This window comes from Rhodnius prolixus, unplaced genomic scaffold (genome assembly GCF_049639745.1).
Source record: "Rhodnius prolixus isolate KJV_2025 unplaced genomic scaffold, Rpr scaffold_6, whole genome shotgun sequence".
NCBI classification, from domain to species: domain Eukaryota; kingdom Metazoa; phylum Arthropoda; class Insecta; order Hemiptera; family Reduviidae; genus Rhodnius; species Rhodnius prolixus.
The window spans coordinates 13,296,983-13,316,793 of NW_027411634.1; the positions used below are offsets into that span (position 1 = coordinate 13,296,983).

General features: G+C 33.0%; 1 protein-coding gene across 5 annotated transcripts in view; it reads left to right on the plus strand.

The window, feature by feature from the left end:
* Window positions 1-19,811, plus strand: part of LOC141460100 (uncharacterized) — a 124,955-nt gene that overhangs the window by 25,705 nt on the left and 79,439 nt on the right. Inside the window, exon 1 of one of the 5 annotated variants that reach the window (XM_074139768.1) lies at window positions 1,597-2,277. The exons of 1 other annotated variant lie outside the window; for it this stretch is intronic. The gene's annotated coding sequence lies outside the window, so the exon portion shown is untranslated. Of the gene's footprint in view, window positions 1-1,596; window positions 2,407-6,453; window positions 7,894-19,811 lie in introns of those variants that run through there. 3 more of the 5 variants (XM_074139764.1, XM_074139767.1, XM_074139766.1) reach the window with 3 other exon arrangements.

Below are 19,811 nucleotides of genomic sequence, written 5' to 3' on the forward strand. Positions count from 1 at the left end.
AGCAGAACTCTCAAGAACGAGCGAGATGAACAGAGATAGAAAAAACGAAGAGAAAATAAATGAAAAAAAAAGAAGAAGTGTATCTCTGACACGGACTGCAGCTAGAGCAAGAGAGAAGATCCTATTCTACACCACTTTATGGGCATAACATCGCTAAAACGGGCCAAACCTTTAAAACTTGTCATCGCTAGTGTGTTGTTATGTTTTACAAGTAAAAACTCTTTATTATCACTTTCTTATAAGTATGCGTTATACCTTGCGGGAAATACCAAGAATTTCTCATTGCAACAATATTCCCACTCTCGATTTTTTCAAATACCTATTTTCTGGATTTTCTTTTCTTTTTCCTTGCATTTTTTTTTTCAAGATAAATGTTCAAGATATGCTAGGTTCAATAATTAAACCAGTTGGTACCATTTTCACCCATATAGGTTCTATTAATGATATTTTTTTTTTTTAACCCAGCTTCTTAAATGGAAAACAACCTCTAATTACAGTGAATTAAATGCTCGAATTAGCGAAAAAAAATTGTGTAGAAATCAAACATTTTGTTGCAGCAATTATTATTGTTATTATTTTAGTTTTATTATACATCATCTTGGACTCAGTTTGATTCACGGGCATCATCAGGGTGCCTAGATAAATTAATTATTTAATAAATGGAAATAGACGCTTACAAAAAAAAAAAGAAATTATAACGCACAAGATGAAAATCAAAATTAGAGTACGCTTACACTACGCAAAAGCAGAAAATTTAAAGGCTTTAAATCCTAACCTAACCTAACCTAACCTAACCAAACCTAACCTAACCTAACCAAACCTAACCTAACCTAACCTAACCAAACCTAACCTAACCTAACCTAACCTAACCAAACCTAACCTAACCTAACCTAACCTAACCAAACCTAACCTAACCTAACCTAACCTTCATCCTTTTAGTTAATTGGTAAATGATGGCAATTAAAAATAAATAAACACGACGTATTTGGTGCAAAGATTAAATTGAAAAAAATAATTTAATCTTTTTTGAAGGTATAATTCAATAAAATTGTCTAGTCTAAAATTTTATGAGAAATTAAAGCATTTAACTTTGAAATAAGAAGAATTATAGGTTATGAAGCGGTTATCTTCTAATTATTAATAAAGCATTGTTTGGATGGAAACCATCATTGCAAGGAAAGAATCAACTGTAATGGAAATTCTATTCAGTAATTTAAAAAAATTTAAGGAACACAACCCACATTGGTGGTGAGATTTTGGTAAAATTCCATCTGAGATTTATATAAGACAAAAGTATACATATTAATGTCATGCCAAATTTATAAAAACATAGGCTATATACGACAGCACTCTTCTAAACTGCCTAACACATAGTAGTTAATGAATTAGAGAATGCTACAAAAATACTATATATATTAGCATCCATAAACAATAACATTAGAAAATGGCGGATTTGACTTTAGACAATATGCTTAATTTTCATTTACTCGTTTTTCGATAAAAGAACAATAACTTTTCTGCTTCTGGCTCACATTAAAAGTATAAATACAAAAATATAATGCAGGAAACATAAATTTTTTTTGATGCTTTTGCAAAAAAAATTGTTCACAGCATAATTTGATAATTCATTAAATACCTATGGGGAAAAATTAGTCATAGGAATTTTAATCGCATTTTTAATAAAAATAATTAGCAATAAAGAATTGGCCAATTATTATGGTGTATTGGAAGTGTGAAATACAGGCGGTCTGTGGGACCAATAAAAATACGGGATTTTTAAAGGTTCACACCTTTTTAAACTAGGCCACGCCCCAAAAATGAGAACATCTACATGGTAAACAAAATGGTCGTTTAGGTTGGATTTCTTTCGAAAGTACTGAATTGTTTCACAGAGAATTGTTTTAATATTCTGCCCTTAATAATAAAAATAAAGTACAGGAATTACGACTCCAACAATAAAAGGGTTTAGTCATTTTTGAAGAAGAATCCGCGTGATACAATATCAGAAGCAAATCACCAGTTAAGATAGTCTTTTGATTGCGTAGAGACTGTCTTGATATTGTGAGTAGTTGTGTAGCTGTAATAGTGGGGGACGCTATAGAAGTGTGCGTGTGTTAGTTGGTTGCCGCCGGCTGGATGTTGGAGCGACGAAGACAGAGATGGCGACGAGACAGTGAGGTGATGACGAGAAGCAGCTGGTTTAGTTGTAACTGCTCCATTCATGCTGGCTAACATTCAGCGGTGGTCCAGTCATTCATTGTACTGCGTCCTGATCAGGTCGAGCCATATCTCTCTTTCTATCTGCCATTATTTTAATTTCATTTATTTTTTTTTTCTAATTTCCATATTCTCTTTAATTGTTTACATCAATGCCATCATTATTTATCATTTTATCTCACACTGGTGGTATGTTAAATATTTTTATTAATTTTTTTGTTTTAAATAATTATTTGCTTGTTTACTAACTTTGTTTTTTGTTTTTGTTTTTTACTAACAAGCTGATGTTTACTTACAATGGAATGAGTGATTTTCCTTGAATTGTTTTAATTCATCGGACGTTTATATCGTATTTATTGAAGAAAATAAGTTGCTACCGAGCATTTGCGCATTTTAATTAGGTTCGCTTAACACAATTAAAAAACAAAATTACAGAGAAAAGATGGCAAAAAATTGTTTGTTTTTTTGCTGTGTTCTGTTAATTTTATAATTTTGTTTCTCTATTTTTCCTGACAGGCTTTACGTCCATCTACCAAATTAGGCGACCAGCAAACACACTTTTACTATTAATTTCTCTTATTAACTATTAAGTAATGTCCTAGGCCTAAACAGGGAATCGAACCCAGTACCAACTACACATCTTAGATTCGGGCCTCGTCTCTTAACGCTCGGCTATACGTAGTGGCACCTCAGTTAATTCGCTCTTTACTTTACTTAGTTACTGCTTTTATGTTGATTCCAAATTTGATTTTTAATGAGTGTTAAAAAGACAATAATTATTATCGAATATTGTCACAATTTGTGGAATTTATAATGGCCTCTGATGTGATGTCTTTAGTTCCTTTATGTAGCGTAGCAATAAGCATTACGCTCCGACAATTTCATATCTTCTTCTCATATCTAGAGGATGTAGATAAATTTACAAAAATTGAATAATAGAGCGTGCCTATTTCTTTTAGACTAGCTTAAGTTAAGTCCTCATAATGATAGCGTTTATCAATTTACACTTCGTTTTAAATTTCATTACCTATACAACTTAGCTGCAGCATCTAACAACTCTGGTGACACCAAGTTCATGAAAAATGATCCTAAATTTGTATTCAGCTATAGTTTGTCCTTTTGTGATTAGAAGTCTGTTGTAGGGCTCCCTCCAAAAAAAAAAAAGAACACCTATTTAACAGGTTACAACCTGCAAAAGATCTATTTAATTTTTTTTTGTGAAAAGTAGTTGCATTAGTCCATTTCATTTTGTAATTTGTGACCATTTACAGTTTGCGATACCTCTTTATTATTAGTTAGTTGTACTTCCCAAAATTATTATTATTTTTTAATGTTGGCTACACTTACACATTATACAACTTCAAAAGAGAAATATAAACAAAATCTTTTTTGTATAACCTTTGCATAACCTTTTTTTTGTGTGTGGGTAAAACCTTGATAGTCCTATGTAGGCGTGCCAATAAAGTATTATTTCTTTTAAGATGAGGTAAATAAGGAATTAAAATTTATTATTTCAATTTAATTTCATGACCTAAATTGTAACATATTTATTTGATCATTTAATTTAATTTATTTTTTTTTTAAAAACACTCTCTTTAAATTCCTGTTTTCCTTGTATAAACTCAGCTGATTAACTAAGTCTATTTCTTGAATAAAATTCACTTAGAAACGCAACCTGGTTAATGTAATATAAATATATATAAGTATATTTCAAAACAGAGATATCTAATTCTGTATTTATATAATTTGAATGTAGGAGAGAATAAATTACCATACTAGATGTTTTACTTAAACTCCTTTTATAGTTGTATTTACTATTCAGTACATGTAAATTACACTGTACAATTATAAAAAAAATAAAAGAAAATAAATATACAAATTACTAACTCCTAACTTCTCTCTCCACCTACAGTCATTTTGTTTGTCTCAGTAAAACAAGTAGTTAAACATTTTCAATTTTATTTCTACATGAAGATGGTAGACCAAAATTTTTTAATCAAAAAAAGCCCTTTTTTTCTGCAACCATGTAGGAATGTTCTCATTACTCAATTAAAATCAGCTGTGTAATGCCCAACTTTACCTCACAAGTGGGGAAAAATTCCCATTAGTGTCACTTTCCTCACTAGTGAGTGGAAAAATTTTATTGTGCTACCTTGTTTTGAAGTTTTGTTATTAAATATTTTCTGTAAAACTTTAATAAGCTTATTTTTTTTTTTTTTGGCGCATCAACAGCTGAGGTTATTAGCGCCCGGAGCTTTTTCCAGTGCACTGCCGGCCTCCGGACAGTGTTCTCTCGTTACAGACAACACTGTCCATCAACGGACAGTGAGCTGTAAGAAGCTCCTAGGAAGAGAAAATCTAAGGGTCAGCTGCTGGATTCGAACCCGGGACCTCCGCGTGGGAGTCCAGTATGCTAACCTCATAGCTAATCCCTTCCCTTTTTAATAAGCTTATTTAAATTTATTTTATCTAAATAATTAAAAAACGAATATTAAAAAAATAAAATAAAAATTGAAAGGAGTTTAGAAACAAAAATAATATTTTAATAAATTGATATTTTTAATTATAACAGGTTATAGTGTTACCTTATAGAAATTTAAAATGGATTCTAGTGATTCGTGTTTAGTTTTTTTTTTAGTTAATAACCCTAATGGTTGCAGAAAAAATATAATATTTAACTCGAGTGTAAAGTATTTTCCTCACACTCGGCAATTTGCACTTGCACTCGCCTCGCTTCGCTCGCTCGTGCGTGCAAACCCTGCCTCGCGTGAGGAAAAGTACTACTTTCCGCACTTGTTAAATAAATAACTATTTAAAGAAAAATATTGGTATTCAAAGGTCTTAAATTATTTAAATGTTATTGGTTTTGGTTGATTTTGTTGCAACACTTTTTTTAAGTTAATAGCTTTTTTGAAATTATATTTTTTAAAGGTGGTAATTAGTACTTGATTTGTTCATTTTTTCAACATTTTTTTTTTAGATAATATTTAATTATATATTTGCTCGTTTAATTATTTTCTTTCACTTTTTAATCGTATTTTTACCGGATATTCACATAGAAAGTGAATCGCATGAATTAAAAGAAAAGTGGTTTTATACTTTATACTTTTGGAGGACTTATTGTGGAAGTTTTTTTGGTATCAATTAAAGTAGGCTTACAACTTTGAGATTTTGGTTTTGTGCCACCGTAGGACCCGATTATTAACCTTTTTGGTGAAAACTAGCGGAAGAGCCTCATTACTGAAATAACTTTTTTAAGTATATTAAAACTGTCCGGTAGGACAGTTGTATAAGGGTTGATCGTCAAAAACTGCGCGTAAAAGCGTAACGTTGAAAAACACCTAACTTTGACATTTTTTTTCTCTTTTTCTATAAAAGATAAAATTCCCAAATTTTCTTTAAAATATAGGGCAAACCCTCCTTAATAACTGTTAATTTTTTGCAACAACCCAGATCTAATAGATTTCGAGAAAAAAAAGTTGCCGAAAATGAGCAAAAACGGCTTTTTCAAAAATTGTTGTTTGAATTAATTTTGTTTGAACAGTTATTTACGATTTCCTGTACACTTCTATCACTAATCTAACTTTTCGGAGAGAGGGTGGTTAGCAGGATATGTATCATCTGAAGTGTCATTTCTGTGTAGTGTACGGTCTTATCACCTTTATACTAGAGTTAAATATTATATTTTTTCTGCAACCATTTATTAACTAATAAAATTAAAAATTTCATTTTTACAGTCTACAAAAAGTAATTTATTTATTATAAACATTTATTGTTATATTACAATTATTTACATTACTTACGTATTTACATTACTTATTACATTTTCTGCTGTTTCTTTTATTGATGGAGGAGTGTTTTCTAAACAGGCATCACTAGAATCCATTTTAAATTTCTATAAGGTAACACTATAACCTTTTTAACTGTTATAATTAAAAATATCTAATTATTTATTAAAGTATTATTTTTATTTCTATATTCCTTTCAATTTTTATTTAATTTTTTTAATATTCGTTTTTTAATTATTTAGATAAAATAAATTTAAATAAGCTTATCAAAGTTTTACAGAAAATATTTAATAACAAAACTTCTTATATCAAGGAAGCACAATAAAGTTTTTTCACTCACTAGTGAGGAAAGTGACACTAATGGGAATTTTTCCCCACTAGTGAGGTACAGTTGGGCATTACACAGCTGATTTTAATTGAGTAATGAGTACATTCCTACATGGTTGCAGAAAATAGTATTTTATTAAACGTTTAAAAATTGTTGGTTTTCGCACAATACTTGTTACTGACTTCACAGATTTGCTATAATTAGGATTATTACCATTCCTACAGCGAACTGTTTTATACTCATTCAATCAAAACATCAACTATTCACTTTTTTTTTTTTGGTTTTAAGGGTGGCACCATTGTCTAATAATATGGTAAAAGTTGTAACCAATAAGGAAAACCTATTATTGTATCACCATATTCAAATATGATGAATCAGTTAACAGTAGAAATAAATCTATATCTACTTCTTTGTTTTAGAGTACCTCATTCACATTTGGAAATTATCTTAGTTTTTATAAACATAACAATGACTTCTTTATATAAAAATATGAACATATGTACATTGTTTCGAAATAAAACTAAACTACTTACCATTTATTATTATAAATCTTACGATTTAGCCAAAGTTGTTTGATATTATTTGTATTTCTTTTTGTTTGTTTCTTTTGTGGTATAATTGCTTTCACAAGCAGAGTGGCCATACTTAGAACGGAGTTTAGATTTAGGATAAAAGGGAATCGTTTCTCTATATTAGGAGGATCTTTATCTAGATTACCTATTGTTACGAGAGCTTTGATGTAACTAACTATTGATAGAAATATCATTATTTGCAGATAATTCTAGTTTAGTTCGTATACTATGCAAAAAATATCCGTTCGAATTTGGAAACCTGACATTTAAAATAAGATTTTTTTTTTTGTAGAACTTATTTTATAAATATTTTCGATCTTTAGATTATTCTGTCTGAAAAAGAGACAGAAGTGTTCTGATAAATGAAAGTGATCTACGAAATGGGACAACAAATTCAAAATGTAAAGTTGTGTTGGTGACATAATAGTTCTTCAGTCGTACCAATCTAGAACAAATTAGAAATTAGTTGGTAGAAGTTGAAGATTAATATTAACCCCTTCCACCAATATGTTTGTATTAATGCTATGATCGACGTGTTTTATAGTAAAAATTGTTTAAGGAGAAAACATAAGCAGTATAGAAAAGTTAATCTTTAATTTTTCTCATTTATTTACATTGCGCTAAATAATGTATGTATATAATTAAAGAAGTTTAATCAAGCGATACATTACCACGATTATCAATGTATAATTCGATGAATAATTGAATGAGGTAATCGATATCCTTTTCCCTGGGTTGCAGCCGATGTTGCAGCTACACTAAGTTGTTAGCGCCAACCTATCATAATATCACACCCACAATCTATCAGATTTAATCGATTTAATGGACACCATTTTTCTGAAATCGTTTATCCTATCACTCCCAATATCATCTGAAGGGTGAAACCTTCTTTCTTAAAGTAATTTGAAAGGCGATATTCTCGTTTCTCAGTCTTACTCTGACCAGTTATCACCAGACAGAAGAATAGTTACGGTTCAAATGAAGCTTGGTAAGTCATAATACCTATATCTTGTAAATCAATATTTATTAATCATTCAAAGACAAGTTATTTTGCCAGCTTTTCTGGTAACTGTAGACATTATGCATGACTCAATGCTTTGCTCAATGGTTACTGTTTATTGTCATTAAATTTTCAATAATTGCTGATTGTTTTATAGTACAAAAATTTGTTTGTTTTTACAAATTAATCTTTGTTTTATAAACTTTGTTTTAATTGTGGCCATTTTTTCCCAAATCGAAATGATTTACTTCTTACGTTAATGAAAATAAACTGAGTGTTAGAAGTCTATAATTTTACTTCATCTGTTTGGGGCATTTTTTTTTATTTAACTCTTAGTTTTTATATTAAGTGAATCAGTAATTGAAGAGCTTGGTGCAAAAAGGAGTTATCTGTAGGTTTTCAAAATTTTTAGTAGGTACAAAAAACTAAATATGCTTTAAGATGTATTCCGTATGTTGTGTCTGCTGTAAGGATTAGTTAATATATTGTGATGGGGTCATTTGGGGCTCAATTTGAACTTTCTAGGGCATTTTTTAAGCTTGCTATAAGCAAAAGTTATTTTGCAGCTTACTCTTTTTTGCACCATAATTTTCAGTAAAACTTGAGTACATATTAAGTACTTTAGTCAACAGATTTCTTGTTTTAGATCTTTTAAATGGCATTTTGTGTCTTGTCGAAGCGAATGTTAGATATATTATTATGCCTGCAAAAAGAAAAATAATAATATCTACCTAATATAAACATTAAATAAACCTAATATTTTTTTTTCCAAGGAATGTAAAGAATGTAAGGAATGTAAAAGAAAGTTATCTGCAGTAGAAAACTCATTTTTGCTCCAAATCTAACCTAGGTAAGAAAATAAGTAATATAAGTGATAATAAACGAGTCTGCATAAAGACTCGTTTATGCACCAAAAGATGTAGAATTGAACATAATCCTTCAATAGAGGGCGCCACTAAACACATTTTCTGAAAAAAATGTAGATAACTCCTTTTTGCACCAAGCTCTTCAATTGTGAGTTTTTCATCCAAATGCAATCACGAAATTGAAGCTAAACGTTGTATCCCATAGTCGGAACTATGTACGAGGGTCGTTTGAAAAGTCCGTGCAAAAATAAAAACTACTTAATTTTTTGGGGTAAACCTTTTTTATTTTTCAACATAGTCTCCTTTTAGGCTTATACACTTCGTCCAACGCTGCTCTAGTTTGTTAAATAATAAGATTTGTCCAAGTCTGAAAAATAGCCATTCGTTTCTGCAATCACCTCCTCGTTTGAATAAAATCTTTTTCCCGCCAGCCATTTCTTCATATTGGGGAACAAATAGTAGTCCGAGGGAGCCAAGTCTGGAGAATAGGGGGGATGTGAAACGAGTTGGAACCCTATTTCCATTAATTTTGCGACCACAACTGCTGAGGTGTGAGCTGGTGCGTTGTCGTGATGGAAAAGGACTTTTTTGTGGGCCAATCGTGGGCGTTTTTCTTGCAGCTCGGTTTTCAAACGGTCCAATAACGATGAATAATATGCACCTATAATAGTTTTACCCTTTTCCAGATAGTCGATGAGGATTATTCCTTGCGAATCCCAAAAGACAGTCGCCATAATCTTTCCGGCCGAAGGAACGGTCTTCGCCTTTTTTGGCGCAGATTCCCCCTTGGTAACCCATTGTTTAAATTGTTCTTTGGTCTCAGGAGTGTAGTGATGTATCCATGTTTCATCCACAGTGACGAAACGACGCTTAAAGTCCTGCGGATTCTTCTGGAACAGCTGCAAACCGTCCTTGCAACACTTCACACGATTTCGTTTTTGGTCAAGCGTGAGCAATCGCGGCACCCATCTTGCGGATAGCTTTGTCATGTCCAAATGTTGATGCAAAATATTATGTACCCGTTCATTCGAGATGCCCACAACACTAGCAATCTCACGCACCTTCACTCTTCTGTCACCCATCACCATATCATGGATTTTATCAGCGTCACTTGTGCCCATATGGCCACTCCGAAAATTTTAAAAACCACTTATAAACTGTTCTAATCGAAGGTGCAGAGTCAACATAATGTTTATCAAGCTTCTCTTTAGTCTCCTGAGGCGTTTTGCCTTTCATAAAGTAGTGTTTAATCAACACACGAAATTCTTTTTCGTCCATTTTTTGAAAATCACTCGACTTCCTCGATTCAAACGAATGCCAAACACAAAGAAATAGACCGATCTGGCTGAAACTTGGTGTGTGTTCTTCCAAGAGATGCTACTAACTAAACATAACCTCGATACGCGCCAGTAGTGCTACCTCTCTGACTTTGCACGGACTTTTCAAACGACTCTCGTATACTAACCAATTCTTCAGAAATCTTGGCTCGGAAAAACTAGGCATCGTTGAGTTCATTATTTTTTTTTGAGCTTATTCAGACCTTTTCTGGAATTTCCATCTTCTATATTTCCCGACTGGAATTGAATTTCAATTTCAACAAACCGATAAGATCTCAAGTAAATCTGTGCTAATGTAGCAATTAGAAATCCTAATTTACTATAATTATTACCTTATTTTCTTTGTGGTAAAGCATGTTTAAGTTCAATTACAACTTAAAATTTGTTAATTAATAACTTAAATACATTTTTTTTTATCAGAAGTAAAGTATTTTATTCAGAGATCAACAAAAACACGACTTTTTTTAAACGAACTTAGTGAAAGAAGAACGTACAATTTAAATCGATTGAAATATTTTTAAGTGACAGAAATGAATGAGCTGTTTTAGGAAATTAAAGTAAAAGATGCACTTTTTAAAGGATATCTACGACTATGCACACATTTAGAAATCAAGTCTATCAAAAAATGGGTACTTGTTTTGTTTCGTCAATTTCCTATTTTTAATCTCTACGATTCTTCTTCTATTTAACTTTACTTTCATTTTGTATTTACAGTGATGTCTTCAGAATTTCGTTTTATTAATAATTTTGGTTTTAAAGGATGTAATAAAAAGTCTATAAGGTGTTAGAGAACATGGTGTTAAAAATAAAAGATAAATATTCCTTATAAAGATTTATTATTAGATAATTACTAATTTAGATAAGTGTCTATAGTTTTTATAAGCAGTAGAATGCTGTTAAGAAGTAGTAGTTATAGTTATACATATATATATCGGTGTTTTCTACCTACCTGATAGATTTCTAGCAGGCAAATGTCTACTTTTACATCATTTTTGTTTGTTGTATGGCAGCATTATTTTAAAAATGATCTTGACATCTTTATGTAATGTTTACAGTTTTCCATGGTTCTTGTTGCAAATGATGATTGTTAAATAATAATTCAGGTTAAAGAATATAAAACAATAAATCTTTCATTACTTTTTTTATTTTTACTTCAATTTTCAATGTTCTAAGTGAAAAAGATTTTTCGTGATTTTCTTTCGACTCGGAAATGAGGTGAAATTGCGGATATTGAGTGCTAACTTCCAGAAATGGCATCGAAAAGACAGTGAAAGATTCATTCAGTAATTTTTATCGAGGGGTTTTAATAAATAAGTTACTGTCGGATCCAAGGAAATTTCGCAAAAGGAATACAAAGTTAGAGTTCCCGGTTTTGTTTACTTTTTGATCTGGAGAGTTCGCAAACGCTTCCTCCAAATAAGAAGCCAAATTTGAGTTTACCTCTTTTTCGCCTGAGATGTAAAATCTTTTACTGTGTAAATATCTGATTACTAACTAGTCTAATTCGAGGTGTGGCTATTAAATAACGAGACTAATGCTGCTACAGAAGAACTATGCATGCGCCAAATCCTAACGACCGACAGCTGTGCAGCGTAAAGTTTTCTCTTTCGATTGCCAGCGTCTCACGTGTTTGTAGAGAAATCTGTCTGACCGGAATCGTAGTTTGTGTAAGAGTTGTTAGTTTCGTTTTGCCGGAAACATGATACTACACATGTAGTAGAGCAACGAATTGTCGTGAAATTTCACATCAAAACTTGGTAAAACCGCTACTGAAACTTATCTTTTATTAAAAGAAGTTTATGGCGATGAATGTTTATCACGTGCGCGAGTTTTTGAGTGGTTCAAGCGTTTCCAAGATGGCCCGAGAAGACGTCGGAGATGATGACCGCCCTGGTCGCCCTTCCACGTCCAAAACGGATGAAAATATCGATTATAATCAATCAACATTACTACCGCGAGGCGCTTGCTCAACTCCGTGAAAGAGTAAGGAAAAAAACGACCCGATTTGTGGACAAGAACAAGTCACGGGTTCTCCATCAAGACAACGCGCTGGTTCACACTGCATTGTCTGTCAGGACGTTTCTAGCCCAGTACAACATCCCAGTTTTATTCGCCTAACCTGGCCCCATGTGACTTTTATCTGTTCCTCAAAGACAAATCTGCATTAAAAGGAACACGATTTCAGTCCGTTGAAGCTGTGAAAGAAAAAGCGGCACGCGTTATGTAGGAGCTCACAGAAAAAGACTTCCAGCACTGTTACGAACAATGGTAAATTCGCATGGAGCGTTGTAGGGATAGGGGAGGGGTGTATATTGAAGGTGATAATAACTAAATATGTATAAATTTAAAGTAAATTGTTTTACAGCAATAGTCTCGTTATTTAATAGCCACACCTCGTACTCTAACAGTTCGTTAAATCAAGTTGTTACTTACTTTACAATTCAAAAAACTTATCTGTTTTTTCCTTTGTTTAATCTTGATTGCGCAGAATTTGAATTAGTTTGTTAGTTCACGATTAGAAAACTAATTAATAATGTTTTATAATACTGCTTCAGCGTAAGTGCAGTAAGGAACGGGTTACGGGTAAAGAATAGTGCAACGTCTGGAGCCAGTAGAAGTTTCTTCTATGCAAGGAATGTCCTTCAACTAATACATCAATCTAAATAGCTAGCTAAACTTGATCTGAAGTTTTGTGCTGATCACATACACTCACATGGCTAGTTTGTTCCTTTATTTTTTTGTAAACAAGAGATAATCACCGAGTAGTTCCTTTGAAGAAAAGAAAATATTATAGAGCTTGCAGAATTTCATACCTCATTAATCATTCGCACACCATCTATCTCGTACTTATATTAAAAACTCGGTCGTAATGCTTTGTGATTGGTCTAATATCTTTGTACAAATGGCGGGGCCGGGGGAGCAATTTTACCAACATACTTTATCTTTACTAACAAGTGCCTTCTAGATTGTTACAATTCTTAAATAACATTCTTCGTTTCGCGTTTAAGAAAACAGTTCCCAAGTTTTCAAGGTCTGTATATATTTTTTTCTAACCCTTTGTCCAAAGCCCATTATGTCAGTCTCCATCTACCTGTAGAAGTTATTCTCACACGCTGCACATTTTTATATACTATATAATATAAATCCTTCTTAGAAAACTGATCTTCACGTCACCGAGAAATGAAAGAATGGCAGACATGAATGCACCTCTATTTCCTTCTTCACACAATAAACTTGCACCCATTCTGCACCTGCTTATAGCTTTATTCTATCCTTATTATTAAATTCCTTTTAAATTCGACTAATCTAATTGAAATAAACAGATAATCATTTCAAGTAATTTACTCAATTAAATTTATATAACGTTTTATTTCCACTTTTACGTCAGCTATGCTTTGCTTAGCCATTCTCTACTATTCCATTTCCTTATAATCCAGACATTATCAATCCGTTCAGTTCTTCTTAAATTTAAAACAAAACTGAATATTGTTCAGTTAAATATTTTTACTTTTTCGCACACCAAGTTTTAAGTCGAGAAAACAACTGTGATTTTGAAACATTTGAAATACTCACCTACCGCGCGATTTACGTAATAAAATTTAACTTGAAGCTATTTTGTGCTAAAAGCCCAAAATGTATTTAATAAAGTTGAAAACATTTGCTCATTTGATTGTCTTCAAATTTTGGTAATTTGACTTACATAATTATTGTTAATAACTCACAGATAACGAGGCGATTCATTATATTTAAATGATACTCTTTTTGCAGGGGTCCCCAAAAACTACGGCCCGCGGGCCACATGCGGCCCCTCTGAGGACATTTATCCGGCCCCCGCCGCACTTCACGGATGGGGCATCTCTTTCATTGGTGGTCAGTGAGAGGAGCAGCACTATATGTGGCGGTGCCGCAAAGCGCTGCGTCGCTCATGTACAGTATTACTTCCGATGACGCGGGACGCACGCGTCACGGCTCTGAAAACAGTGTAAAATAACAGCCAGAAGTAGGAAGAAAGGCAAAACACTATAACTAAACCAAACATTGACCATCTCATTAGTCAAAAAGCAGGCCCATAATTCCCACAGAAATACTGGGTAGTTTGTTGATTTAAATTAAATTGTTCTTTATTTGAAATATTCTATTTGTTCCCGTTTTGTATTTTTACTTTAAAATAGTTTGTTTTATAGTCCGGCCCTCCAACGGTTTGAGGGACAGTGAACTGGCCTCCTGTGTAAAAAGTTAGGTGACTTAACCCTTCTTTTCCATGGTTTTAGCGTTTGGTTTAAGAATTTGGAGTGTTTTCGCGACTGTTTCTTTTTGAAAATGATATTGATTCTGAAATCCATACTTTTGAAATCCATCAAGCGGAATTGCAGATGCTTATAATCCATCCAGAACAAATTATTAATCAAATTAATCAATGAAAATAAACATTACTTCTCATTAAAACAGAATATTTAGTTTGAATCACTTTTATAAAGTAATATTTTTTTTTAAATAAAAAGTTAAAGACAAAATCCAACTCAATTTCTATTTGTTAAATCATCTTGGAGAACATTTATTGTAGTTTGTCCTTGCGACCACTTGGTATACCATGTACAATGACTAACGTTAAGTCCTTATTATGGCTGCCAATTTTAATCAAACGTAATAATGGTTTGTCGGCACTAACTATTCATTTAAAGTTAATGAACGACTTATAAAAGTCTTTATCATTACATTTTAGTTTTAGTTAAAATTATTTAAAAGGCATATAATTATTTAAACTTTTATCTTTTTTACTAATTGTAGTTGGATTCGTTATTATTGTTTAAATAAAAGTATATCTATTCACTAATCTCAGAATTCTTACGGTTTTAGGGCAATTCTAGAGATTTTTAATTTAAGGGGCGTTAACGTCTCAGATCCAGGTTCTGACTTGGAGGTTTTGTTCAGTTTCTCTGCTGGCCTTCGTTACAGACTACATTGTCCATCACCGACTGTGAGCTGAAAGAAGCTCCTAGGTAGAGGAAATCTAAGAGTCAGCAGCTGGATTTGAACCCAGGATCTGTGCGTTGGAATCCAGAATAGGCTTCCAACTAGGCTAATCCCTTCCTTAGCAATGTAATTGTTTATTACTTGTTGCCTTTTCCATTTTTTCCTTATATTATTTCTATAATTAGTATGCTAGGGTATTTGAATAATGCTAGGGTATTTGAATAATGCTAGGGTATTTGAATAATGCTAGGGTATTTGAATAATGCTAGGGTATTTGAATAATGCTAGGGTATTTGAATAATGCTAGGGTATTTGAATAATGCTAGGGTATTTGAATAATGCTAGGGTATTTGAATAATGCTAGGGTATTTGAATAATGCTAGGGTATTTGAATAATGCTAGGGTATTTGAATAATGCTAGGGTATTTGAATAATGCTAGGGTATTTGAATAATGCTAGGGTATTTGAATAATGCTAGGGTATTTGAATAATGCTAGGGTATTTGAATAATGCTAGGGTATTTGAATAATGCTAGGGTATTTGAATAATGCTAGGGTATTTGAATAATGCTAGGGTATTTGAATAATGCTAGGGTATTTGAATAATGCTAGGGTATTTGAATAATGCTAGGGTATTTGAATAATGCTAGGGTATTTGAATAATGCTAGGGTATTTGAATAATGCTAGGGTATTTGAATAATGCTAGGGTATTTGAATAATGCTAGGGTATTTGAATAATGCTAGGGTATTTGAATAATGCTAGGGTATTTGAATAATGCTAGGGTATTTGAATAATGCTAGGGTATTTGAATAATGCTAGGGTATTTGAATAATGCTAGGGTATTTGAATAATGCTAGGGTATTTGAATAATGCTAGGGTATTTGAATAATGCTAGGGTATTTGAATAATGCTAGGGTATTTGAATAATGCTAGGGTATTTGAATAATGCTAGGGTATTTGAATAATGCTAGGGTATTTGAATAATGCTAGGGTATTTGAATAATGCTAGGGTATTTGAATAATGCTAGGGTATTTGAATAATGCTAGGGTATTTGAATAATGCTAGGGTATTTGAATAATCCCAATGTTATAAGGAATTCTATGATGAATCGCCGGTATCGCCGAATTACCTGTTATCTGTTACCAGGTTATTTCTAGAGTTTCCTTATAAATCTGTCGACTGAACGACTAGGCCGACTGCAAATAACATCCTGCAAAAATGTGCATCAGCTTTACTCCGTGACCTCCTGCAACTGGGAGCAATCGTTTACCTCGATTCTTATTTCTATATTGTTAAATTTTTTGTTTTAAATTTAAGGGCTTCATTAGACTTAAGATCTGGCACGCGGAGTCTTTTCCAGTGATCTGTTGGACTCCGTATCGACTGTAGGTACTTTCCATTCTATGATATTGAGCTAAAAAATAGCGAGAGGACAAAAATGGATTAAATTTCGGATTCGTCCGTGTACTGAGTCCAGTGCGCAACCACTAACCTAATCATTTCCAATTTATAGTGTTAGTCGAACTAGAAAACTGTGCGAAGGGCGACCTTATCTCAACTCTAGTCCATATTGATGTCAACTGAACTAAACTATACTTATGTACTATACTTACGGTGACCATTCGTACTGTTTTTGGCAGGACAGTACTGTTTTTTAAGACGCTGTCCTTCTTTTTTTTTTTAAGCATAAATGTCCTGTTTTTTATTCATTTGTACTGTTTTTCAATGAAATTTTAATTATACTCAATGAAATTAATGAAAATATGAATATTTTTTCGAAGATTTATGTATGATTTTGTTAAGATCTGATCTTCATATTGTGAAAATTAGATATATTTGTATATTATTGTCGTTAGTATAGTTTTAAAGAATGTGACATTAAAACAAAATTTTGTTGTAATTTTAAAAGACTGACTATTTTTTCTATTTACAAGAGTTACTATTTACATTTTGTTACTAATTAATAAGTGTATAGTGCAAGTAGTCGCTCAGTTTCGGTTGAACATGGGCCATATTATATGGCCATTGTTTTGTAATAACCGATCTCGAGTTAATAAACGTATTAATATTTTTTATAGGTTTTTTTCCTCCTTGTCCTGTTTTTTGATACAAAAATAATGGTCACCGTAACTATACTGTATATAACTATACGATAGTTCACTATACGATGCCTTTAATCTCCTCACTTCTTTATAATTTTTCACAATTATCTTCTTCCTTATATTTTAGCAGCGTAGAATTAGCTAGTACAGCTGCGAATGGTCTTTCACATGGCGATGCTTGTTTATAAGAAAGCCACACACTTTTAAATTCACCAAACAGTTAATAAATGGGCATATCTAAAAATAGATGCAGAAAAACAAAAATAAACATTCAGTTTATATTCTACAGCTTGTAGAACGAACGGGTTTACATTTAGGGTTTTAAGATATTGGACAAAAGTAGTTTTTCATAATTGATAATTTGTATTAATTTTTATTGTAGTGGGAGATTAAAGGGGCAATGGGGGCCTGTTTTAGAGTGTTTGTGTAAGGAATCCCTAGTTTCTATACACAGATAAATTTTGTATAAATACTTTATTGTGACTTATTTGACTCGGTCACTATAATTGAAATGAGACTATAGACTTTGTTACCGGTAATCTTCGATAGTCTAGCTCAGGGGTCCCCAGACTTTTTACCCAGAGGGCCAGTTCACTGTCCCTCAGACCGGTGGAGGGCCGGACTATAAAACAAACTATTTTAAAGTAAAAATACAAAACGGGAACAAATAGAATATTTCAAATAAAGAACAAGTAAATTTAAATCAACAAACTGCCCAGTATTTCTATTCTATGGGAACTATGGGCCTGCTTTTGGCTAATGAGATGGTCCAATGTCCGGTTTAGTTATAGTGCTTTGCCTTTCTTCCTACTACTGACTGTTACTCCACAATGTTTTCGGAGCTGTGACGCGTCCGTCATCGGAAGTAGTACTGTACATGAGCGACGCAGCGCATTGCGGCAGCGCCACATATATCGTATAGTGCTCCTCTCACTGACCACCAATGAAAGAGATGGCCCTTCCAGAAAAGGTCTGAATAAGCTCAAAAAAAAATAATGAACTCAACGATGCCTAGTTTTTCCGAGCCAAGATTTCTGAAGAATTGGTTAGTATACGAGGGTCGTTTGAAAAGTCCGTGCAAAGTCAGAGAGATAGCACTACTGGCGCGTATCGAGGTTATGTTTAGTTAGTAGCATCTCTTGGAAGAACACACACCAAGTTTCAGTCAGATCGGTCTATTTCTTTGTGTTTGGCATTCGTTTGAATCGAGGAAGTCGAGTGATTTTCAAAAAATGGACGAAAAAGAATTTCGTGTGTTGATTAAACACTACTTTATGAAAGGCAAAACGCCTCAGGAGACTAAAGAGAAGCTTGATAAACATTATGGTGACTCTGCACCTTCGATTAGAACAGTTTATAAGTGGTTTCAAAATTTTCGGAGTGGCCATATGGGCACAAGTGACGCTGAACGTTCTGGACGCCCTGTTGAGGTTACTACTCCAGAAATCATTGATAAAATCCATGATATGGTGATGGATGACAGAAGAGTGAAGGTGCGTGAGATTGCTAGTGCTGTGGGCTTCTCGAATGAACGGGTACATAATATTTTGCATCAACATTTGGACATAACAAAGCTATCCGCAAGATGGGTGCCGCGATTGCTCACGCTTGACCAAAAACGAAATCGTGTGAAGTGTTGCAAGGACAGTTTGCAGCTGTTCCAGAAGAATCCGCAGGACTTTAAGCGTCGTTTCGTCACTGTGGATGAAACATGGATACATCACTACACTCCTGAGACCAAAGAACAATCTAAACAATGGGTTACCAAGGGGGAATCTGCGCCAAAAAAGGCGAAGACCGTTCCTTCGGCCGGAAAGATTATGGCGACTGTCTTTTGGGATTCGCAAGGAATAATCCTGATCGACTATCTGGAAAAGGGTAAAACTATTACAGGTGCATATTATTCATCGTTATTGGACCGTTTGTAAACCGAGCTGCAAGAAAAACGCCCACGATTGGCCCACAAAAAAGTCCTTTTCCATCACGACAACGCACCAGCTCACACCTCAGCAGTTGTGGTCGCAAAATTAATAGAAATAGGGTTCCAACTCGTTTCACATCCCCCCTATTCTCCATACTTGGCTCCCTCGGACTACTATTTGTTCCTTAATATGAAGAAATGGCTGGCGGGAAAAAGATTTTATTCAAACGAGGAGGTGATTGCAGAAACGAATGGCTATTTTTCAGACTTGGACAAATCCTATTATTCGGAAGGGATCAACAAACTAGAGCAGCGTTGGACGAAGTGTATAAGCCTAAAAGGAGACTATGTTGAAAAATAAAAAAGGTTTACCCCCAAAAATTAAGTAGTTTTTATTTTTGCACGGACTTTTCAAACGACCCTCGTAATAACCTATTTCCTGTAGGATTATTTCAGTAGTAATAATAATGGAATGCATTCAAATTTACTCTTTCAAAGCGATACTCTTCGAATTACAAAAAAAGAATCATCTAAAAAGGCAGTTTGTGATAAAATTTTATTAAACCATTCAAACGTCTAAAATTATTATTTCGTAAAATAATTTGGAAGTATGATTTGACTTTTTTAAAACAAAAATTACGTACTTTTATTCTTTCATTCACTCGTAAAAACAAACTGATTTTTTTTAATGGTTAATTTTCTAA